Source organism: Felis catus, chromosome A3 (assembly GCF_018350175.1).
Source record: "Felis catus isolate Fca126 chromosome A3, F.catus_Fca126_mat1.0, whole genome shotgun sequence".
Classification (NCBI taxonomy): domain Eukaryota; kingdom Metazoa; phylum Chordata; class Mammalia; order Carnivora; family Felidae; genus Felis; species Felis catus.
Window position 1 is genome coordinate 62,787,054 of NC_058370.1, and position 25,373 is coordinate 62,812,426.

The 25,373-nt window shown below is 46.5% G+C and overlaps 1 long non-coding RNA gene across 1 annotated transcript; it reads left to right on the top strand.

The window, feature by feature from the left end:
• Positions 1-3,170: 3,170 nt before the first annotated feature.
• On the top strand, positions 3,171-25,068 carry LOC109498145. The gene is made up of 2 exons (XR_002154784.3): positions 3,171-3,232; positions 24,242-25,068. It is a non-coding gene; the product is annotated as an uncharacterized LOC109498145 (long non-coding RNA).
• The last annotated feature ends 305 nt before the right edge of the window (positions 25,069-25,373 follow it).

The following is a 25,373-nucleotide window of genomic DNA, read 5'->3' on the forward strand; positions in this document are numbered from 1 at the left end:
AGTCAATTTGAACACTTAAAACACACATTCAACTCACTGGTGTTATACAAAAACTAAGGACAGTTCATATTGCAGTCACTTTGTGGAAAATAACCCTGTTTTATGCAAAGGACAGCACTACTGTTCAGAGAAATTAAGGGGACTTACCTCAAGGTCACATGGCTACTTAGTGAGTGGCAGAGGATGGCGTATGAATCCAGCTCTTCCTACACCAAGTCTCTGGCTTCTGTCTCCTTTGCACTACCTCTAACCCCTCTAAGCCGGGAACACCAATGCAGGTTCTCCTCATCTGTATCCTTGGTCAAGTTTCTGTTGAAACGCTAACCCTAAGGTAGGAATGTGAGGCTGGTCCCACTGCTGTTAGAGATGATGAAACCGTCGGACCCAATATCTCTTTTGCTCACCAGCTCCCAGGGACCCAAAGGGCCACATGGGGGGATGGCAGGGCCCAAGAAGAGGGAGAAAAGGGGGCCAAGAGCCAATAAGTCAGAGAGACAGGATTTGGCCTTGGGGGAGAGGGTCAGACGCACAACCAGGTGGTCTCTGTGGTCTGCCTGCGCATTGTGGTGCGCGTGCTGTGGTGTCACCCACTCTGCTATGCTGTATTCTCACTATCAGGTGGTGTGCTGCAGGGAGCAGAGGCCATCTCTCCCTGCCCAGTCCCTGGGTGGCATTGTGTGTCACATGTGTCACGTGAAGGCCCAGCTTAGGGCACTTTCCCAGAGAGACCTCAGGGCTGACTGGTCCTGGTGACCCTGGTAGATCCCATAGCTTCACACTGGGTCTGACTTGCTCACAAACATCTCACTTTCCCAACTCAAGAGCAAGGGCCCCGCTCCTGGGCAGGCCCAGCTGCTGGCCGTTCTGCTAATTAATGACTGCTGATTGGCCTGAGAGGCACACTCATTATGCCCAGGAGAGATCAAAGCCAGGCCCAATAATCTGCTAAACGAGATGTCAGATTAGGGCATTCTTCTGGGCTATTAGAAAGATTTTTCTTCTTGGGTAAAGGCCTGTCAGGGCATATGACCCTGTCACCCACCATGAGCCAAGCCTGAGGGAAGCTCTGTAGCCTCCTTACTCCTCTGACTTTGAATGTGGCCATTTAATGGGACAGTCCCACCCCAGAGGCCTAGATACGATCCCTGAGGAGGTCACATAATGGGGAGGGGTCCCCCTAGGAAAGTCATGTTTGGGCGCATTCGCCTCTGCTCCTTTGTCCTTGGGGTTTCTGGGTAATTAGGAAGATTAGGAAGAACTGGACTTCCCTGGATTCTGTGCTTTCAGCTGTATTAGGGACGTACAGCCTCAGTTTACCTCCCAGGCCTGGAGATTGAGTTTTGTGTTGATACCACTCCCTTTTCTCAGAATTAGCCCCACACCAAGAGCCCCAGCCCAAGTTTCTCACCTCAGGGGTAGGAATGGAGCCCGGTTTGCAGCATCAGTGTTAATAGCTTCATGGTTACCAGTTATCAGATGCAGTGTCAGGCACTGTGCTAGGTGACTAAATACTAATTTTATTTATCACCTGGAAGTATTACAAGTTAGGTATATTAACAGCTTCTACAGTACATGAGGAGAGAGTGAGGCTCTACAATTTGTCCAACTTAACAGCAGTTCCAGCAGACGCCAGGAGAGTCCTGATTGGCTGAAGTCAATCAGCATGTTGATTGGCATAGAGACAGGCACATGACCTAATTTTGGCCAATAAGAGAACACTAAACCCTAGACTTGTAAAGGAGGAAGGAGCTCTTTTTCTCCCTGGGTGGTGTGGGCTGAGGCTGGGAAGTTTGGAACTGCTAAAGCCATTTCACTCACTGGGGAAGAATCTGGAGCTGTTGGAGGGATGGGTAGTATAAGACCATGTGGGGACAGTTTCGTACATCTTTGTTACCATACTTTGAGCTGTGGGATCAAACTAAGCTAAATGAGGGAATGAATTGTCTTTATTGTTTAAACCAGTTTGAGGTGGGCTTGGAAACACAAGCCAGAGACCATAACCCATATCCCAGAGGAACCAGACCTGCCCAGTGGGTTTGGCCTCCACGAGATAGCCCTGGGATAAGCCCACCTGGTAAAGCCAGGGAACGTAGTCATGGCACTTACTGTGGTTACTGCTTGTCCTGGTCACCACCGTCGGAGTTGCCACCTCAGCCCAGCCTGACTATGACCTCATCTGTCACCTCTGCTTCTCAGAGACAACTTCACCAGATCACCCATGGTACCGGCTCTCCTCACTGTCCCCCACCATCTTCATCCTGCCTGGCCTAGCTGGGATGCCTAGACCCAGCCCAGGCCTGGCTGAACCCTCTGTCTTGGTTAGGAATAGTTTTGATTGGGAGAAACAGACACTGAAAGTGACAATGGCTTAAACGAGATAGAAGGCTATTTCTTTCACATGTAACTTCCTGGATATGGGGTCCCCTGCTGGTGTGGGAATGTGGTTCCACCATTGTCCATTTATACAATCGCTTGTGTATTGATCAACTTTGCCCAAGATTTGTCTACTTTATCAGTCTTTTCAAAGAACCAGTTTTTAGTTTTATTGATGCTTGTTATGCCCATTTTCTATTTCATTAGTCTCTGTCCTCATCTTTATTTCTTTCCTTCTAGTTTGTTTGTTGTTTCTCTCCTCCCTAACTTCTTGAGCTGGTCACTTAATTCTTTATAGGTTGTGACCTTTACATCTTTTCTTGCATGAGCCATAAATGAAAATGCATTTTTCTCTTTATCATTCTTGTAACCACATCAAGAAACTTAGAAATGTTGTTATTTTAACTGTTGTTAGGTTCTAAATATTTTCTCATTCCTCAGTTCATTATAGTTTCGTCTTTAACACAGGAGTTATTTAGTAATGTTTTTATAAAGTTACAAAATAATAGTTTGAAAGTATTCTTGCTATCAATTTCTAATTTGTACATAATACATGGTCAGTTTTTATAAATGTTCCAAGGGAAAAATATGAATAATGCAATGACTAAGTGAAGAGTTCTATATTTGTCCATTAGACTAAGATTGTTAATTAATTAATTAATTATTTTTTATTTTAGAGAGAGAGTGTGCAAGCCAGGGAGAGGGGCAAAGGGAGTGAGAGAGAGACTCCCAAGCAGGTTCCACATTCAGCGCAGAACCCAACACAAGGCTCAATCCCATGATCCTGAGATCATGACCTGAACCAAAATGGAGAGTTGGACACTCAACTGACTGAGCCACCCAGGCACCCCTAATTAAGGTAAGTCATTGCCAATAATGTCTCTCAGTGACAGAGAAATCTACTTTGATTGTGGAACTGTCAGTTTCTCTTTTGTAATTCTGTCAAACTTTATACATTTTGAAGTCGTGTTATTAGGTGTCTACATGTTATATTTTCATATCTTCCTGGTGAATTTCCTTTCATTGGTATGTATTGACCCTCTATCTCTAATGATGCCTTTTGCCTTAAAGTGTATTTTGTCTGGTACTAATATTACTCTACCACTTTTCTTTCAATTGTTATTTTTTCTGTTATATCAAACTCCATCCCTTTACTTCACTTTTTCTGGGTCCATGCATTTTAATGTGTCTCTTATAAATAGCATATAGCTAGATTAAAAACTTCCAGCTTAACAATCTCTGGCTGTCTTGGCTCATACATTTATTGTGATTTCTGTTATACTTGTTTATCTGGGAATATCTTAATTTCTCCTTCAGTTTTGAAGGATCGTCCTACTGGATATAGAATTGTTGATTGACAGTTTCTTGTTTATGATGAGTTATTTTTCCCTTGCTGCTTTCAAGATTCTCTCCTTGCATTAAAAATTTTTTTTCATAAGTTTATTTATTTTGAGAGAGACAGAGACAGCATATGTAGGGAAAGTGTAGAACGAGACAGAGACAGAGAATCCCAAGCAGGCACTGCACTGTCAGCACAGAGCTGGATGTGGGGTCCAAACTCACAAAACTGTGAGATCATGACCTGAGCAAAATTAAGAGTCTGACGCTTAACCAACTGAGCCACCCAGATGCCCCTCTCCTTACATTTTGACAGTTTGAGTATGATGTAGATAATATAATGTGATAAGACTGGAGATCAGATTCTCCTCTCCTTAAATGGGTTAATGTTGTTATTGTTGGCCAATGCTGTTTGTTTCATGACTTTGCTTGACTAATTCTGTAAAGTCTGCATTCCCTGTGTACAACCATTGAAGTCTTTGCTTGGTCAGCCTAGTACTCAACTAATGATTGGTCAGAGGTTGCCTTAAATGCTTTGAACAAACCTTTCTAGATTGTTCCACATGGATACACAAAGCTCTAGTACATTCATTTCAACCTATGTATAACAGTCCATTGTATGGATATACCTCAATTTATTCATCCTTTAATCTATTAGTGGACATTTAGGTCCTTACTAATTTTTTGACATTACATAAAAAGTGCCATTGAATGTCTAGTTCATGTGTGAGAGTTTTTTTTTTTTTTTTTTTTAAACCGTGTATACCTGGATGTGTAATTGCTGGGTGATGGAATGCATATCTTCAACCATAGGAAATACTGCCAAACTGTTCTCCAAGTAACTGTACTCATTCATGTATCCACTGTCAGCGTAGCCTATTTAATGGTTTATTTTGTTTTAATTAGCTTTAAAGCTTACCTCAAAAATCTTCTCCTTCAGAGAGCTGCTTGTGGTTCTCCAACTAGAAGTAATCTTGTTCTTCTGCATCACTGTAAAATCCTGTTCTTTTCTAACCTGTTGCATTACCTTCGATTTGCCTTGTGCCATTGTTGTATGAATGTCCCCTCTCACCTACAAGATTCACTTTCCTGGATCACATGGACCATGGCTGTTCCTCAAAGCATCTGCTATAGAATGAGTTACACAGTAGTCACTGAACTGAATTATTCACAATTTTAATACCTGTTTACTGGATCTGACACAGGACCAGTCCCGCTGGGAAGCGTTCACGTTTCCCTCCTTCTCCCCTGAGTATTTCAACTCAGCTAAGTTCATCCACTATCGTTGGGCACCTAAATCTGTAGACATTCACTCTGAGATGGATTGGGACTGGGATCAATGTGGTCTCCATGCGGAAATTTTGGCTAAACTCCTCTTCCTGCTGTGAAACACAGGCTTCCTCGTGAGCTGCCACTCAGGCAAACATCTTTGATGGGGGAGAGGTACTCATTTAAGGTTTGGAGTAATTTAGACACAGCTGGGAGGAAGTTAGCCTTTGCTTAGCTGATCTTTCCTGATGGAAGTACAAAAAGATAGTGAGAAAACGATGTTGGGAGAGACATTCAAGCAGGACATTTCAAATCACATACACTCACCCATTCACAGGTAAACAGCCACTTCGCTGGTTACAACACCTTCCTAGCTAGTCCTCGAAGTTGTTCCCCAAGGACCACTCCTGGTCACACCTGGTTCCCATCACTGTATCTACTCGAAAGTGGTAAAGCTGCCTTTCTTCAGAAGTGCTGAGAAGCGCGGTATTTCACTCTGACTTGCCCTTGGCTTGTCCAGAGCAGCTCGTCTGACACTTTCACGTGATCACGGTTATCCACAGCCCCTCATGAAGGCCCATTCTGTCTGTCCAGACGGAAACAAATAATTGGCCTGGAAGTTTAAAATGCCAGGGGGATTCAGCATATACCCCCTTGGGCAGATCCATCTCTCCTGCACACTTGGTTGTGATCTTGTCTCGTGCACCATGCTCTGTACGCAGGCATGTTCACCTTGGGTACAAATGGAGCTGTCTGCCCTTGCTTGGACCCCTGGATGGAAGACCCATTGCCTTGGTTAATATAAAAGGACCGGGGAGAGCTGGGAGTCGGTGGCCTTTGGGGGACTGTGCAGCTCTTATAAAGAGAGGGGCTATTCTTTCCTTCCTGATGGAGAAGGGAAGGCAGCCCTTTCTCTTCCTTAAAGCCTAAAGAGGGGACCCCAAGCAATCTATTCTTAAAGGCCCCATTATCCATGTTGCCCTATTCAGAAATCATTTGCCCACATTTAAATCTCTTTTCAGAAAGTTTTTAAAAGATCTTTTGAAGGTGCTTGAAAAATTCTTTTTAGATTTTGAAGGAGCCTATGCAATGGGGACGGCATTGCAGGAGAGAGGACGTTTAAAGAGAGCGGGCAGAATGGAGACGGAGCAGCAGCTCTCCCACAGCTTGGTCAGGCCAGGGTTCCTGAGTGTTCTGTGTGGCTCCAGTGGATGCCAAGTAAGGTGGCTGCACTTGAGTCCCCTTGCTGTTACCCTTCCTCCCTTCCTCTTATCCCTCCCCACACCAGCCTGCTTCCTGTTGAGTGAGAAGCACCCACAGCAAGAAGGCCCTAAAGTCAATAGTCTTCTGGGGTGCCTGGGTGGCTCAGTCGGTTAAGTGTCTGACTTCGGCTCAGGTCATGATCTCCTGATTCATGAGTTCAAGCCCTGTGTTGGCCTCTGTGCTGACAGCTCAGAGCCTGGAGCCTGCTTTGGATTCTGTGTCTCCCTCTCTCTCTGCCCCTCCCCTGCTCATGCTCTCTCTCTCTCTCTCTCTCTCTCTCTTTCTCTCAAGAATGAATGAACATTAAAAAAAAAAACTTTAAGGGGCGCCTGGGTGGCGCAGTCGGTTAAGCGTCCGACTTCAGCCAGGTCACGATCTCACGGTCTGTGGGTTTGAGCCCCGTGTTGGGCTCTGGGCTGATGGCTCGGAGCCTGGAGCCTGTTTCCGATTCTGTGTCTCCCTCTCTCTCTGCCCCTCCCCCGTTCATGCTCTGTCTCTCTCTGCCCCAAAAATAAATAAACGTTGAAAAAAAAAAATTAAAAAAAAAAACAACTTTAAGTCAATTTAAAAAAAATAAAAAATAAACCATTTATAATTGTGAATTCTTTAAGGATCCGCACACAATTCTATAGATTCATAAGCCCTGGACTTGATAATGGAGCCACAAAAGTCAAACACAGTGGAGAGTCAGGTACACCTTAGGGCTAACCTTTGAAGATAAAGCTTCCAAAAAGAGACTTAATGATAGGGAAATGATTTTTGAACCAGGAAACATGAATGCAATGAGACAGTTCACAGTGGGAACACAAGCAGAATTGCCATCATTGTAGAAGAGGGCCAAGAAGATGCTACAGGTGGCCATGGAAGGCCGTGTGCTGGCCAAAGTTATAAAGGAACAGAAATTCCTAAGTGTGAACAAAGCGAGATGGAGGGAGTGGAAGGAAGAGAGCATCACACCAAGGAAGGCAAAGGTGACTTGAGAAAGGAGGCTGGTTCTGCCTTGCCTCAGTTCCCATTTCCGTTTCTTCCCTCATCACCCCTCGCCTGGCAGATGCAATGTCTACAAAGCTGTGACTCCTGGGGTCCAGTCTCAGTGGTATTGGTTCAAAAGAACAGAGTTTGGGGGGGCGCCTGGGTGGCTCAGTTGGTTAAATGTCCAACCCTTGATTTTGGCTCAGGTCACGATCTCATGATTTGTAAGATCGAGCCCCCAGTCGGGGTGCGAGCTGATAATGCAGAGCTTGCTTGAGATTCTTTCTCTCTCTCTCTCTCTGTTCTTCCCCCACTTGCTCTTCTCTCTCTCTCAAAATAAACGAATAAACTTAAAACAAAAACAACGGAGTTTGGAAACCAAATGTTATGTCATTATTACCTCAGTTCTTTCTGTGCATTTCTCAGTCATGAAAGGGGATACTCCCTAGCCTACCCTCCACTTCTCTAGCGGCCTCTGTGCTTCCTCAGGGCACAATCCTTCTTTCTCCTCTCCCCATAATTCCACCTTACAGCTACTCCAGGGCTACCCCCAGTGCCTCTTGGATCCTCCTCTCTTGTCCCTTTTACTTCCAATTCTGCTTGTTAAAGTCCCCAAGAACCACTTTGCCGGCAGGGGTGTTTTCAAGGATGGGAAGGGAAAGCAGAGAAGTGGGCCAGCAGGAGTTCCCCTGGCAGGAAAGGGGAGGGGGTGGGGGCTTGGAACAACATTGGCTAGTTATCTTATCCTGCTAAACAAGGAGTATATAAGTTCTTTACAGCTAAATGACCCCGACGAGGACACTGTGTGATCCAGGCTGAGTTATTTAACCTCTCTGCGCTGAAGGTTCTTTAGATTTAACTGGGCGTAATGATTTCTGCTTCATGGGGGTGGCTGAAAGAGTTGAATGGGTGACCCGTGAGAAACACAGTGTCCCTTTGAACCCAGTGGCTAACCACATCTCTCTGTAGACCCCTGGGAACACGGGAGAGCAGTGCGTACAATTCAGGAGACACGACTTCCTCAGAGTCCCCCAGGATTAGGGCCTCCTCTCAGCTGTCGTGGGCACTCTCTGACTCCCTGCTCCACCCTCAAGACCTGGCTCTGCTCTCAGTGGGTTCTATTTTCCTCAGATATCTGAGGAAGCCTCAATTTCATCTGATTTCCTGGTTAGTTTGATTCGATACTCCTTGAGTGTCCCTGGAGCCCCAGGCCTTGTTGGAGGAGCCTCTGGTATTAGTTTTAGTGGTGTTGGTCTGGGGGTGGCTGGTTGGGAAGTATTCTTTCTCGGACACCCAGGCAGAAGGGCTTCCCTGTTTGGGCCAAATCTCCAAGCAAATGCCCTTCTCTGGGCCCAGGGTCTCTGTACCTGCCTCATTCCCTTTTGCTGCTCTGACTGGGTTGGGTCCCCTGGGTCCTCTCTCAGATGGCTGGGGCCTTCCCTGCTGCCCAGTCTTCCCTGCTGCCCGGGATTGTGTGGAAATGTGGGCTTGCAGATCAAAGGTGGAAATGTGAGGGAAGGAAGGCAGGAAGGAAGTAAGAAAGGAAGTCACTGCTCCATCACAGGCTGTGATGTGAGACTCCCAGGATTTTATATCCATGACTGGCCAGCACAGCACTTGATGTGTAAAGTACAGTGCTTGGTGCGTGGTAAGCACTACACAAAAATGTGTCAGGTGGCTATTGATCTAATGTGTTGTTCTTTTTTCATTCGTGGGAGTCAAAAGGGGGAAAATACCTGCCACACTTGCTTCCTTTGCTCTGTGTTGGGGCCAGGACAACCAGCACATGAGATAAACTGTCAACGCTCAGTTTCTCTGTGGGCACTCACCCAGGATGGGGGGGGGGAGGGACTGTTCTGATGGGTGGGCACGCAGTCACCTTTTCAACTGTCTGTGAACAAAGCAGGACTAGTGTCAACAGGCTGGGGAGGTCTGAGGAGTGGGGAGGGAGAAGCTGTTTAACCCACTTAGTGAATCTGCTGCTTAGAAACACAAACAATGACTGTGCTAATTACTAATGATAACAAGGTTTGACAGTTTTCAACACATATCAGTTATCTTCTTTGGATCTCCCTGCGGCCTGTGGGATGGGACGAGCATTCCTCCTGGATTTATGAATTGACAGATAAGGGGACTAAAAGGCAGAGAGGTTGGGGAACTCATGCAGGTTTACACAGCTGAACCCAGATTCAAACCCAGGCCTGAGTGTCACTGCCTCCAGGCAGGCTGCCCTTTTCACTGCCTCATTGGCTCCTTCCAGACAGGCATAGGCCAGCAAGGAAGCTGGTGGTAACTCAGTGTGTCGCTTTCTCCCACCGGTGGAGAGGGGACCATGCTCTCAGTACCTACAGAAGGAGAGACTCACTCCAGGTCTCTGAAAATTCCTCACTCAGGGCCTGGACAGACATCTTGGGCCCAGGAATCATTCTGCCCGTGAACTGGGAAGTGGGACGAGACAGGGGCAGGAGTACAGGCCTTGGAGTTGATGGCCCTGGGGTTCCAAACCCAGGCACTTGCAAGCTGTGACTGCAGGTGGATCACTGTCTATGCCTGGGCTTCATTTCCTTCAACAGTAAGCAGAGGAACAGGTGGGGACAGCCAAAATAATTCTAATTTCGTGGTTTTGCTGTGAGTTTCTTACACTTTCTCTGTGGCCAGAGAAGCTCCTCCAGACCACCCAGGAAGAGGCCATGCAGGGTGAGGGAGGCCTTATGGCCGATGGCAGATGAAAGAGATGCCTAGGGTTACGGGGGCTGGAAAGGGAGTGGTTTCTTGGCAGCTTCCATAGCCAGAGACCTCTTGCGCCCCTCTATAGGCCTTTGCGGTTTTCTGAGTGCTTTACACACCTGACCTAGGAGGGTTGGCATCCCATTTTGCAGCTGGAAGAGCTGAGGTCTGGAGGAGAAAGGAAAGCTAGAATTCCTAGTCCCTGCCCAGCATGTTCAGGGTACTCTGGCACCTTGTTTCACCCTAATACAGACCTTACGGGTTCAGCATTACTGTGCCCATTTGCTGCTGAGGTAACTGAGGCTCAGAGAGGAGTCCCTGGCTCACATCACATAGCTCCCAGGAGGTAGAGCTGGGCTGATTGCAAAACCTATGCTTCCTTCACCCCAAAGACAGGATGAGCGCCTGCTTAAGGCCAGCCTCTGGACTCCCAGCCCAGTGCTCTTTCTTCGGCCCGCATTCCCCTTGTTCTGCTCTGAGCCTTCGGGTGTTGCTAAGTTAGGAGCCAAGGCTCTGCTTTTGCCTCCTTGGGGGGCATCCCATTTCCAGTGGGTTCCCACTGGGTGCTGACTTGGCTTCTTGGAAAGAGAGACTAGTGAAAAGTCAGTGCCTGAGAACTGCCCCTGGGGCAGCTGAACTCCACCTTGCCCCTTCCTGTGTGGAAGAACGGGGTCTAGTTAGCACAGTCCTGCTTCCTACCCAGGAGCCCTTCTACCTGGCAAGTGTTGTCAGGCCACTGCCCCTTATCACACTTATGCCCACACAGGAGGCTCCCAACCTGTCAGACCTTCTCCGGGGGGGCCTTCTGGACCCGGGTGCCCATTCTCCCGGGCCGAGGTGTTGCTTCTCTTGCCAGTGATGTGGTTCAGTGCTTATTCCTGTGGTCGGGAAGCAGGGGCGGACAAAGGAGTATGCAAGGGTTAACTCAATTTTGGCTGTTATTCCTTTTTGGCATCTGCAAGTCAGCTTAATAGGATCTCAGCTTTCCTGTTGCCTCACCAGTGAAACAGAAACCAGACCACAAGGGGGTCTGGAGATGGTTAAACGGTGATGCCTCCCGGTGGGCTGCAGGGCCTCCTCGGAGAGATCAGTAGGAAATGACTGCTAGAAACTCCACGCTGGGCTCCCCTGTCGCCAGGGTGAGGGAAGGGACAGGGAACTGGGGGCTCCCCAGAAGGCCTGGCTCCAGGCAGAGGGGAAGGAAGGCGGTTACAGGGTCCACAGATTTGTGCAGGGCTCTTGGCTCCACCCCCTTTACATCTGTGACCCTCAGTCTGTCAGGGTTCCTGCATCTGAGGATCCAGTGCATAAAAATGCACTAAGCTCGGCACAGAATATGCCTAACTCAAGAATTGTCAGCCCTACTGAACCTCTGGTTTTTCTTTTTCTCACTCCCCTACTCTCCCTTTGCAATTCTTCTTTCTTCCTGAAGCGGCAATTCCTTCTATTCATTTCCTGGCCGGCTCCTACTTCAGTTATCAGTCTGAATATCACCTCCTCCAGGAGGCCCTCTGGGGGCTTCATGAGGCTGGGGGCCTCATGGTGCCTGGACTTCCCCCTCCAGTCTCGTCCCTGGCCCTTCCCACCTCCATCATATTTCTCTGGTTTCCACATGGGGCAGGGTTGAGTGTGGTTCCCTCACCTTGATGCTCTGGCTGTGGGCCCTGCAGAGGGTCTGAACCATTCACCACCTCGGGAGGGAAAGAGGAATGGGCAGGGAGGGAGGGAGGACAGGTCACCAGTGCTCTGACCCACTGGGGTGCCCTCTGGGAGCCACGAGCAAGGGGATTTAACCAATCCCGAGGTCGGGACTCTCCTGCCAGGATCGCTTTGCTCTCCACAGTGGTTTTCATTATTTTTCATTCCCAGACTATTTTGGAAGCTGGCTGCCATGGGAACTGAGTCTTTGGAAAGCCCCGGCCTCTTTTCCCCTCCTGCCCCCACCCCTCCTTCCATCTCCATTCCCTCTTAATTGGTTTTTAGTTCCCTGGCTTTCAGGCTGGTCTGTTTATTTTGATTGCAACTCGACAGAACAAATCTTTAATGAACCAGCTTGTGGGGAGAGCCATTAGCAGCTGCCTGCCTCCAGGGAGTGGGGGAGGTGCGGGGCCAGGGGCCCTGCCTTGGCAGCCCTGGGAGGAGACAGTGGCCAGGCATGGGGTGGCAGTGGGCGTTTGGGGCCCAGGCTTCGTTCAGGTATAGCCCAGAGATGAGGAGGCAGCTCTCGTCCTCCCCAAGCTGTCTGCAGCCTCAGCCAGGAGGACCCCACAGCCCTCCTCAACAACCCAGGGGCCTCCAGAGGGCTCCCCCAGTCCTCCCAATGACCCTGAGAGGGTGCACTCTACAGATGAGGGGAGAGGGGCTCAGAGAGATTGAGAGACCTGAGTCACCTGGCTGGCCATCATGCCTATGTTTTTTTGCCTTGGACCCCCAGTTTCCCCTCAGTGTCACTCATCCTTAGGCCCAATTGGCAGCCTTGGCCCAGGCTGGTCTCCTCCAGGCCTGGGTTTTGTGGGACAAATGCCTTCTTGATTTGTGCCTTGGTTTCCCCATCTCTATGGCTCTACTGTAGAGCTGTCTGGGCCTTATACTACTTATGGGACTATTTCTTAGACTGAATGAGATCATGTGTGCCCAAGAGCCTGGCAGACAGGAAAACATATAGATGTGTGTTGCTATTATGAGTATAAAGTGCAGCATAATCCATATAGTTTCCTGAGCTATAGCAAACCCAGAGGAAGCCCCCACACCCTTTGACTGGCTACATCTTCAGGGCGACCTCTATGGATGTGGGTAATTTTCCCTTTCAAAGGGAAAATTTTCAAAGGGAAAATTCAAAGATGCCGTTCTTTGCCAAAGATGGCATTCAAAGATGCCATTCATCTTTGAATCAGAGACCCACAGAATGTTGAGTGGGGAAAGCTGCCTTAGAGCTCAAGCCCAGTAGTTTCATACAGGTGGAAAGAGCTCTAGGATCCTGTGACTGGGGCTCTGAAGACAGAAGGTGGGCTCCAGCCTTCTCCCCATCCTAACGTCAGTCCAAAGGCCTCTGCTTTTATCTGCTCTGTATCATGGGGTCATGTGGTATTTCTGTAGAAAGGTGGGTTCCCTTTCTGTACTGGTCATGGTAGGCTCTGCAAAGTACTTCACAGCAGATGGGATCCCACTTTCCTTTTCAGTGATTGTTGGCACTAGGCACTTCTGGCCGATAAGAGGTAAAGGGAACTCTGATAGGGAAATGTAGGGGAAGTTTCTTGCTCCTAAAAATGAAACACAAGAAAGATGGATTCTTTTTTTCTTGGCTGAGATGTGCCTGGTTGTGGTGCAGCGTACTTTTGGTAGTCATCCCTGTGCCCCTGAAGGAAGTCAGAAGGAGGATAAAACTAATTCACGGAGAATTGCAGAGTATCTGATGCCATTGGTGAGCAGCTGACCGTATGGGTCCCTGGAGTGGTCTTGTTTCTGGATTTTATCAGGTGATAAACATCCTTATTGTTGAATCCATTTGAATAAGTGATTTTTGTTTGATCATTTACAGCTAAATGTAAGCTAATTTGATATACTAGCTCAATCTCCATTTTAAAGAAGGGGTGAATGAGGCCCAGGGGAGTGGAGAATGCCTGGGTCAAGGTCGTGCTCTGATTAGTGGCAGAGGTGGTCTTCCAGAATCCCTGGACTCTTGACTGCCGGTCTAGGGCTCTTCCCTTGGATTCACAGCTGGCAATCTGGTATCCTGGGGTCATTCCAGCTGGCATCGCCTCCTGGTCTCTGGAGGATCTAGGCAAGCCATGGGGGTGCCTACAAGGCTGAGAGTTGGGACTCACCGGGTAGCATAATCTGAGGGTTCTTCAGCTGTTCTTGTGGGCAGCTTCTGAAGAGCACATAACAGGTGCATAATCCATTCTTGCACCAGATTGTGAGATCATAGAAAGAGGGAGAAATAGAGGTATTTGAGTTGCCACATATATCAGTTAGGAATTACGTTTGGCTACTTAAAATAAACCCTAAACAAGTAAGGGGTTATTTTTCTCACATAATAGGGAGTCTGGAGAGAGGCAGTCCAGGTTGGTACAGTCTTACTCAGCAGGGCAGCCAAGCCAGGAATAAAACCCAGAGGGTGTGAGCCCCTCTCCAAAAGCTCTGAAGCTGTTCTTGCCTCAATTTGCTCCTTCCAAGGTCTTAATCATCCCTCTTACAGATGCCAAAGTAATCTTGCCGTAACTCCTCTGTCACATCGCTTCCTGGCCTAAAATCTCCCTTTGCCCACATGATGTGATCCAAATTCCTTAACCTGGTATTTAAGGTCCTCTGATCAGCCTGTAAACCACCTCTCTGGCCCAATTTGTCGTTTGTCTCCATGCTCAGCTGTGTTCTTCCCCCTTTGGGCAGTGTCCCTTCATTTGTTCTTATAGATAATCTCCTGTTCTCTTCCGCCTGATGGAATCCCACCACCTTTAGGGTCACCTCATCCCTAAAGCTGACTCAGCTGCTCTGGACCTTCTCTGTGGTTCCTGTGGACATGATAACTTGTGCTACTCAGATCAAACATCTGTCCTGTGCCAACCACCCCAGAAGTTAATCTCCCTGAAGGGTGAAAACGGGCGCCACCTCTTACATGAAGAAGGTACTAGATAAATATTCACTTTTCTTCAGAACGATTCATCTTGGGCAGCCTCAAGATAGGGGTTCTAGGAGTGTCCTTGGGTTGATTATTGGTGGATTTCCAAAAACAGAGTTGGGAATATGCTCACAGTGATCTAGAAAGTTGACAGAGTGTGAGTTCACCTTGAACTTCTGTGGCCATTTGATAACCAGGGATCCTATCTGACTTGTCCACCACTGTGTCCCCAGCTCACAGCATAGCACCTGAGACTCAGAGGCACTGAGCAAGTGCTTGTGGGAAATGATGCAAGAAGGTACTTCTGAACAACTCGCAATTGGATCCAATATGCGTGATTCCTATCCTCCCCAGGACTTGTCCTGTAGCCTGGAGAAAGCTCTCTCATCTCAGTCCTTATGGAGGAATTGAGGAAACAAACCCTCAAGGACAAACCCTCTAGGAGACACCACCCAAGGCCTCTCTCTCCCAGCGGTTGTCCAGAGTCAGGGTTCCAGGGTTGACGCTGCAATGTCACCAAGAACACCAGTGCCCTCCCATGCTTCTGCTCTCCCATCCTTAGCATTTCCAAGCTCTTGCTCTAGTAACTAGAGAGTCTAGGAAGTCACACAAGTGGTGTGCTCAGTGGCAGTGGAAAGCAAAGAAGTGGGACACATGACTTTTGGGCAGACAGTGAATAGCACATGCTACCAACTTGTTTGAAGATAAGGGAATAGGACTTGAAGAGATGAAGTCCCTTGTCCAGTGCTCTGTAGTAGGTAAGTAGCAGAGATGGGGTGTCTGATTTTAAAGCCTTGTTACTACCAGATAATCACTTGTCATGGTACAAGACAAAGGTGTGTGCTGCAGAGTGTGTGTGGGGCTGTGTAGGTTGTTCAGACACTAGGAACCTCTATCGTAGGCACCAATGAGTAGGGCATTTCAGACACAGGCCCTCTGGACATGTAACTCCTTCTCTTTGAGAATGGATCTTACTGGGTGGAGAAGGAAACAGTGGGATGGTAAGGAGGGGCTGTGTGCCTTTACCTTTTTTGAACTTCTATTTTGTTTGTTTATTTTTATTTTAGACAGAGAGAGAGCACACGAGCGGGGGAAAGGGGCAGAAGGGGAGAGAGAGAGAATCTTAAGCAGGTCCATGTTCTGCACAGAGCCTGACACAGGCCTTGATCCCATGACCCTGGGATCATGACCTGAGCCGAAATCAAGAGTCAGACGTTCAACCGACTGAGCCACCCAGGCGCCCCTAAACTTTTATTTTTAGGTATAATATACATTCAGAGTAGTGCACAAATTATAAGAATATAACTTGATTAGTTTTCATAAAGGGAACACATCTGTGTTCAGCACCCAGACTAAGAAGCAGAGCATTACCAGTATTTCAAAAGGCCTCTTTTTGTCCTTTCCAGTCTTTATATCCCCCTGCTGAGGATTAACATTATCTGTATCAAAGCAATTTTGACTGTTTTGGTACCTCTCATAAATGAAACCATACAGTACATATTCTTATGTGTGAATTCTTTGTTCAAAATTATGTTTGAGATTCATCCATATTGTTATATGAGTTGTGGTTCATTCTCATTGCTGTATAATATTCCATTTTGTGAATATATGGCTATATATTTCTCCATTTTTACTGTTCATGGGTATTTTGGGTAACTTTTAGTTTTTAGCTGTCACAAATAGTGCTACTCTGAGCATTTTGAACATGTAGCCAATTCTGTTGGAAATACATCTGGGAAGGTATATATTTAATTATAGGAGACAATGCTAAAGAGTATCCAAAGTGGTCGTACCAATTCACATTCCCACCATTATATGAATTCCAGTTGCTCCATATTCTCGCCAACATTTGATATTATCAGTGCTTATAATTTAAGCTCTTCTGTCTGGTGGGCGTGTAATGACGTCTCATTATGGCTTGGTATGCATTTGCATTTCCTGCTTGATTGATAACATTGAGCACCGTTTTGTATGATTAGTGGTCACTTATGTGGCTTTATCTTTAAACTTCGAGTGAGGAGGGAGAAAAATGGGGAGAGACCTCCTGAGTATGAAGGGGTGTGAGTGCTGGGTGTGGGGACGCTTGAGTGGCATATCTCTGTTGCTTGCAGACCGAGTAGAAGGGGAGGCCTGGGAATGAGGGCTGTTATATCCATGGAGTCACACTCACAAGAGAGGCAGTGAGATGCTGATATGGGGAAAGGCTAGCTTTGGCTCAGGCATTTACTAGCTACCATATTTCAGGCAATTTCCACCTCTGTCAAGGGGAAAGAAGAATAATACCAGCTGGATAGTGTTGCTGTAAGGTTTAACTGAGATGAAATGTGGACAGTGTCTGGCACAGAGATATGCAGAGATAAATTGTCTACAGTGCCTGGCCTAATAAATGACAGCCATTATTCCTCTGGAATGACTGGGGAGTGAGGACCAGAACAAGTGCGCTATCAGTTGTGGGAACAACAGCAGAATACCTTGTGACTTGTACAAGTCTTCCTCTGTGGCTTAGAATCTTGCATCTCATACACCAACCCTCACCTTAAGAAATCAGCCAGTCTAATTGTTTGTCCTGTTCAGATCTCCTGCCCTAAGAACTTCTGAGTCCCACCTGGGGCAATAAAATAAAATGCACTCATTTTTCCTAACAAGATGTTATGTAAAAGAATTGTCAGTTTCGTGTTCTTCCTTGCTTCGCTAAGTCAATAAAAGTCAGTTTCACTTTTTATCATAAGGGCTTTCTCTAATTGAGCAGTGGCTTTTCCCCAATTTAGATGTTATTCATCTAATCTCACATTGTCTTGTCCTGTATTGCCATGAAATTTATTTGCCCACAAGGGGTAAAAATGGGCACAGAATCATCAGCAAGTGAATACCAATAAATTCATGGCCAAAACCAGCCCCAAAGACCAACAAGTTTAAGGTCTTGCTTGGCTGGTGGCCTTCAGGGAATGAACCTTATCTTGGGTTGCCTCTGAAAATGTTGCAAGAATTGGCCTGTGGGCTGTCGTTCACTGAACCCCGCTCTAGTGCTTACCTCATCTGCCAACAACACCGGCTGTTCTTCCTCTGTCCTGACTTTGTGTCCCACAATCTCCAAAAACTCCTTTTGCTGAGGACTATAGTTATAGACAGTCACCCTCTGGTTGCAAGCCCAAGACAGGAGGCCCAGAAGCAACACATCTGGCCAAACGGTATCAACTTGCATGAGTCATCTCAGTCCAAATCAACCTCTCCACCAGACTGGAGGTCCACTCCTTGCAGGATTCTCATTGTAACCCAGCTTCTTCTGCACATTTTACAGAAGGGTGCAACTCTGCCAAGAATAGTCTGGAATTACAGTGACCAGGTTGGGGAACTTTCAACATGACCAAAATGGCCCATCTTAATGGAGCCTAGGACTAGGGATCGACACACTTTTTCTGTAAAGGGCCCGATAGTCAATGTTTTAGGTTCCTGTGAATCTCACAGTCCCTGTTGCAACCCTTCTACTGTGCCACTGGAGTGCAAAAGCAGTGATAGACAGTACATAAACAAATGGGCATGACTGTGTTCCAGCAAAAACTTATTTACAAAAAAAGGCCCATGGGCCAGAATTGGCCTGTGGGCTGTCGTTTACTGAACCTTGCTCTAGTACTTACCTCACCTGCCAACAACACCATCTTGGCAAAGCAGTAAAGATGGGGCATGGGTGGACGTCAAGACCTCAAGGCCCACTTGAAAACCTCCAAATGAATGTTATACAATTATTCCCTGTGATGGAATATGAATATATTTGGCTGTTTTTGTTTGTTGTTGGCTTTTTTTGTGTGTGTGTGCATGTTTTTCCCCCAGATTTGTTGAAGCCTTTCCTTGCTGAAGAGCATCAAAACAAGGCATTCAATTTTGTATTTCTCACTAGAGGAGTCCCAATCTACTGCTGTAATGATGAGTATCCTTATTTTCCTGAGAAGATCATTAGGATCTCTGCAAGACATTGGTGCTTACTCAAAATTTCCTCTGTCCATACTCCCTCCACCCCCAATCTTCAGACAGAGTAGAAAGGATGGGTAGATTTTTCAAATTAAAGTTAGCTTAGCTTTCAGAAACACTTCAATTTCCCTGGTTGAAAATCCTTCCTTGGCCTTATTGACAATAAGATCAACTCCTTTGAGAGTATATCAGTTCTCTACTCGTTAAGGTAACAAGCCTACCCAAGCACCTAGGACTTTATCTCTAATCCTAGACTCTTCCCTGTTAAAAGCAGTAATAAGCAAATACTATAATGGATCCATACATCTACTAGTTTGTTTTTTGTTTTTAAAGTAGTCTTCGTGTCCAGCGTGAAGTCCAATGCAGGGTCTGAACCCATGACCCTGAGATCAAGACCTGAGCCAAGATCAAGAGTTGGATACTTAACTGACTGAGCCACCCAGGTGCCCCCAATCTGCTAGTTTTATGATTAACATACTCCTAATCCATCCTTGAACAACCTACGACTTGGTTTTCTAGAAAAAATCATCATAGAAAGGCAACCCTGGGACCATAACGGAAAAAGACTTTATCGGTATTTCTGACACCCAGTAAAGCAGTAAAATTTCAGGGGGTTGAATTTTGGATTTGTGCTTCTCAATTAAAGAAACACAAACCCGGGGCGCCTGGGTGGCGCAGTCGGTTAAGCGTCCGACTTCAGCCAGGTCATGATCTCGCAGTCCGTGAGTTCGAGCCCCGCGTCGGGCTCTGGGCTGATGGCTCAGAACCTGGAGCCTGTTTCCGATTCTGTGTCTCCCTCTCTCTCTGCCCTTCCCCCGTTCATGCTCTGTCTCTCTCTGTCCCAAAAATAAATAAACGTTGAAAAAAAAAAAAAAGAAGAAGAAACACAAACCCTCCCTGGCAAATGGAAGGCCATCCCAAACAGAAATTTCCCAGTGAGGACCCTTAAGAATCTTCCAGAAGCAGAAGATCTTCAGGAGACTCTAGCCTGGGACCTTCATAAGCAGAAGACAGCATGGCAAAAACAGTTTATTCTTCCAAATCTTTAGAATAAGGCCGTCTTGATGTCTGAAGCCACAGACGAACATGCTGTCCTTCATCTAGCCCTCTGACTTTAATTTTTGCCCCTTTCTTTCCACTTCTCAGTTTTGTAGTAAGGGTTTGCTGATAGCATAGCTGTTGCCCTGCAACATTTCTCTTACTGAGAAATGTCTTTGGACATTGTCATGTGATTTTGTTGTTGTTCTTCCCAAAGGAGATGTCATGAGATTATCCAAGTCTATTGTTAAGCACCTACACCTTCAAGACAGTCTGTCCTCCACTAGGGTACTATTTTTTTTTTTTTTTTTTAATGTGGAAATCAAGCCTTAACTTGTTCAAACTGTTTAGGTATTTAAGATCTCAACGCCCTCTGCAAAACATATCTCACTGAAACATGCCTCTAGGAACTTACAAAATGAAACCACATAGGCTATTCTAGAAAATTAGCTGGAGGAAATATTCTTTCACTTTTTATGTGGAACGTCTAAATGGTGATTTCTATAATGAGGGCTATACCATTGGAAAAGGATGAGAGAAATGTCTTATTAATCTTAGCTGAAGTTATAAATGATCTTCCAAAGCTTTTGAGGTTTATCAGACAAATCTAAACTCTTTGGCCCAGTTGGAAATTGACAATCAGATAGCTTTAGATTTTCTGTTAGCTAGTCAGGGAGTTATCTGTGCTGTTGCCAACATTTTTTGTGTTACACTTGGATAAATCTTTATGATCAGGTATGACAATCTATTTTGAAGCTGAAGGAGATGGCCACCTTTCTCTCTGAGGTAAACCCAAATGGACTCTGGGACATGATTTTTTTTTTTAAGTTTATTTATTTTGAGACAGAAAGACAGCATGAGTTGGGGAGGGGCAGAGAGAAAGGGAGAGAGAAAGAATCCCAAGCAGGCTTTGTGCTGTCAGTGCAGAGCTCCATGCAGGGTTTGAACTCACAAAACTGTGAGATCCTGACCTGAGCCAAAACCAAGAGTCAGACACTTAACTGACTGAGCCATGCAGGGGTGCCTGATTTTTAACTTGGGTTCAGTAGTGTGGAGTGTTACCAAGTCTAAACACCACCATGGATTTTGTCTTCAAGTGCAGAGTGGTTGCTAAGAATAAGCTGTCCAGAGTCAGGAATGTGGGTGTACAGGTGCTGTCACATCACATGATCCAACAACTCACCGCTTGAAAGATGGAACAGGGAGGCCAGGTTAGTCCAACTCCAAACTGTTGTTTCTGAGATGATAATTCATCTAGAATTCTGACAGTTATGTAGAGGCTGCTTTTGTGGCCTCTGGTTTGGCCAGCGAATGGGGAGGGCCCATCCATGATGCAGTCACCATCACAGAATGTCTGTGACTTCCATAGCGTTTTGTCATTCATGCATCACCTCACCTAGAAAATAACCAGTCCAAAGACCAGTTCTACTTTTGGTGTCTACCTTCTACCAGAACAATAAAAACCATGGGCTCATTTCTCCTAATATGACATCATTTCAGGCTTCTCCGTGTGGTGTTCTCCCTTATGGCAGGAGACTCAGCTTGCTCACTTCTCAGGGAGCAAGCTTTTCATAGGAGCTATGTTGGATCTGTTTTAATATCCTACACATATGACCAATAACTGGCCTAGAATCCTCTGAAAAAAAATCACATTATGTATTCTTAGAACAGAAACACATCAGAATTAGCTTTGGAAAACTTATTTGAATCCTGATAGAGACCCAGCATGCATGCCCTTGTTAACTAGCTAATTAATCCATCTAGTTATTCAACAACCATTTTGGGTACTTGTGATGTTCAAGACCCCATGCTAGGTGACCGGAGTGCCAGCAGGGAGCAGGACAGATGTGAAGCCACCTTTGGGGAGCTCGAAGAGGTGTTTCTTGAAGGCATGAGCAATATTTGGCTTCCTTCATCAGTTCAGCCGGCTCTGCCCCACCCATGGCCCAAGGTTGAGGGGGGCCTGGAGGATTACCCAAGGCAGAATAATCTCCTTGCTATAGAGCTGCTGCAGTGAGTTTGGGTGCCCAGAATCCCTTTGATGTTGTACAAGTAAAGAGCTGGAAGGGACTTTGGACATGGTTCTCCAACCTTATATTATGTAAATTATACGAAGTATATTTACTACATAAATTAGTAAACTGAGGCCCCGAGATACTGAGAAACTTGTCCAGGATCACAGTGCGCGCATGTGTGATTCTATTTAAAAAGAGGACATAAACATCATATATTTTAAATAAAATGAGTCAGAATCAAGATCATTTAAAAATGGGCTGAGAGAACCCCATTTGGTTATGAACCCTAAGAACTTAATTTAAAAAATAAAAGATTGTTCTGGGGTGGCTTGGGTGGCTCAACTGGTTAAGCGCCTGACTCTTGGTTTCAGATCAGGTCATGGTCTTGAGGTGCGTGGGTTTGAGCCTCACAAAGGCTTCTATGCTGACAGCCAGAGCTTGCTTGGGATTCTCTCTCTCTCTCCTTCTCTGTCTGCCCCTCCCTTGCTCATGTTCTCTCTCCCTCTCTCAAAATAAATAAATGTAAAAATAAATAAAAATAAAAGATTGTCCTGTTTGAACATTGAAGCATCAGTGTTTCCTCTGTTTTGGAACATTAGGATTTTTAAGACTTGGATTTAAAAATATTGCATAGATTGCTAAAAAATTACTCATCCACTCTTTACAAAAACAGTCCTGTCACTGCAGTATCAGTAGGAATGGTACCTTACAGCCCAAATCTGGTTTCTGGGGTAGGGAGAGTAAGACCCTTTTGAGAGGCAGCAGGCCCATTTCCCCACGAAGACAGGCTGTTCTGAGCCAGAGGGTCACTCAGAGAGCCAGACCCCTTGGTCCACCTCTTCTGTGTGGAGTTGGGCTCTGTCCTCCCAGACGTGCTGACCTCAGTGACCCTTCCAAATCCACATAATCCTGTAAAGGTCAACCTGCAAACCCATCACCAGCAGCTCCATCACAGCCTGAAAACATCCTGGGCTGGGATGAGGGGGAGCTGGGGCCCTTTGAAACTGTCCCTACTCCTTGCCAGTAGAGACGGTCTTTTAGGTCCAGTGTGAGGGTCCAGCAGAGATGCTCCAGACCGAGGAGTCAGGAGGATCTCCTTTCCTTCCCAAGCAGGATTGTTGCAGGAAGAGGGAGTTCATTTAGAACCAGCCTGGACCGAGATTTGCTTTGTTTTCTTCTGGGGTCTATTCTGCTTCTCAAAGGCACTCCAGGGGTTGCTGAGCACAGTGCACGGGTAATGCATAGGGAATGGCAGCATGCGAGGGGGATAAACCCTAGGGAATCTGAAGCTGGTTCCCAGACAGGAGAGTTGACTGGAGGGGGATCAACAGAGACAAACTTAATCCCTGTCCTCAGAGAGACCTGCCCACTGGGCTTTAGCAAAAGCCTCTGTGCTTTTTTTTTTTTTTTTTTTTGTTCCTGGAGAATTTAGACAAAATAGCCCTGAGCCCCATGAGGCAGGGGAGCAAAGGCCCTCCCTGAGCTGGATTGGGGCCTTCATGGGTCTGACAAGGTCTGTGTCTGGAGGGACTGAGTGGGGCTGGCAATTGGGAACAGAACCTAGTGTGGCAGAGAGACTTCAGTACCTTCAGAGCTGGGGAGACTCTTAGAGATCATCTAATTTAACCCCTTTCTTTTGGGGGATGGACAATGAGTAACAGAAAGGGAGCGAGACCTGCCCATGTTACACAGGACCTGCTGCATTTCAAATGCAAAATTCCTGATTCCCGGTCTAACCCTCTTCCCAGATCCTCAGCCTGAGTGGGAGTTTAGGGTTTGTTCATTCGTTCGTTCATTCATTCATTCATTCATTCATTCATTCAGCTTTGTGCCTTGCCCTGTGTAAGATCCATCGAAGAGTCAGAAGAAACTCACCATATTATCTTTGCACCCCAGGAACTTGAACTATAAACACACATGCACATACACATACGTGCACACATGTGCACATGCATGCACATGCAAACGCAAGAACAATTAAGTGGTGATAGAGAGCAGTATGTAGTCTCTTCTGTAATGAACCATCTGGACAGAGTTATAGGAGATCAAAGCATGAGGAATCGGTGTGTGCAGAGGTGAGGCCACTCTTATTCTTACTTTTTTAAATGTTTATTTATTTACTTTGAGAGAGAATGAGTGGAGGAGGGGCAGAGAGAGGGAGAGAGAGAGAATCCATGCTGTCAGCACATAGCCCGATGTGGGGCTCGATCCCATGGCCCAGAGATCATGACCTGAGCTGAAATCAAGAGTTGGATGCTTAACCTACTGAGCCACTCAGGCACCCCGAGGTCACTCTAATTGTTTTATTTTTTATTTATTTTATTTATGTTTTTTAACATTTATTCAGTTTTGAAAGACAGAGCGCAAGTGGGGCAGGGGCAGAGAGAGGGAGACACAGAATCTGAAGCAGGTTCCAGGCTCTGAGCTGTCAGCACAGAGCCCAACGCGGGGCTTGAACTCATGAGCTGTGAGATCATGACCTGAGCCGAAGTCGGCTGAGCCACCCAGGCACCCCAGGCCACTCTAATTCTTAAAGAGCACTTGTTACCCTGTACCTCAGTGACTGACTGCCCATCTTGCCCTGGCTTGCACAGTGCCACAGTTGCTGGGATGGAATTGAACTGATTTGAATTGAATTGAAAATGGGTCTTGTTTTGGGCAGAACTGGTTCCCTTGTAAGTATGGGATGAAGGCAATGGAGGCTGGATGGAAGAAACTCAGGGGCCCTCTCTGCCTGGTGTCCTGGAATTCAGGCTCTGCCTGGAAGGCGTAGGACTTCCTCCATGCCCTCCACACACTGGTGAGCTTCTGGAGGCCCCACGGGATTCAAATACAACACCATCAATCTCTGGACTTGCTCCCATGATGGTGGGGTGTCCAGCGATGGGCTGCTCCAGAGCAGAGCAGTGGAAGCAACAGGAAGATACTTCCCAGCCACCTACAAGGTTCCCATGTCAAAAGAAGAAGGAGCATCCTTCGTCCCTCTCCTGCCAAATACTTACTGAGTGCCGGATCTAGCACAGAGCCATGAATGGACAAGGCACAGTTCTTTCCCAGTTGAAAAGACAAAGAAATAGTATCTGGTGGAGAAAGAACAAGTTAGAGATAAATCATGAAATGAGCTTTGGCTCAGGGCACGGGCTGTGCTGAAGGTCAGTCACAGGTGGACTTTTTGGCCCCAACAGGCTCATCTGTCCAGACCGGCCATGGAGGAGCCACCCGTGGTGCTGCCATCTCTTTAAACATTTTGGGACTCATCTTGGAGACTTGCCTTTTGAGGCTCAGCACATTCTCTGGGTTAGCTTCAAGGGGCAAAACTGGACTTTTTGTGGATGAGTAGGAGTTTTGGAAAGAACCAAAAGTCATTCATAGCATAATGTAGAGAGAAGTTGAACCCCCGTGTTGCACACCTGAAACTAATGTCAACTATAACTATTATGTGTCAATGCAAATAAAACAAATTAAAAAAAAAAAGCCATTCTAGCCAAATGCAGGCCATTCGATTCAGTTTCGTTCAATTCAACAAATGTTTATTGAGTGTCTACAGTCCGCAAGGCTCTGTACTAGGCTCTGGGAATTAGACAAATCCCAACTCTGCCATCTTAGAACTGACAGCTTTGCAGGCAAGATAGACACTAAATTTAAAGACAAGTAATGACTTGGGTAGCGAGTGCATCAAAAAGATGGGGGAGGGGGAAGAGTAGCATCCTGGGCTGAAGGAACAGCATAAAAGATAGTAATATTAGCCACTTATTGAGCACCAACTATGCATCAGACACTATTCAAAGTAGTTT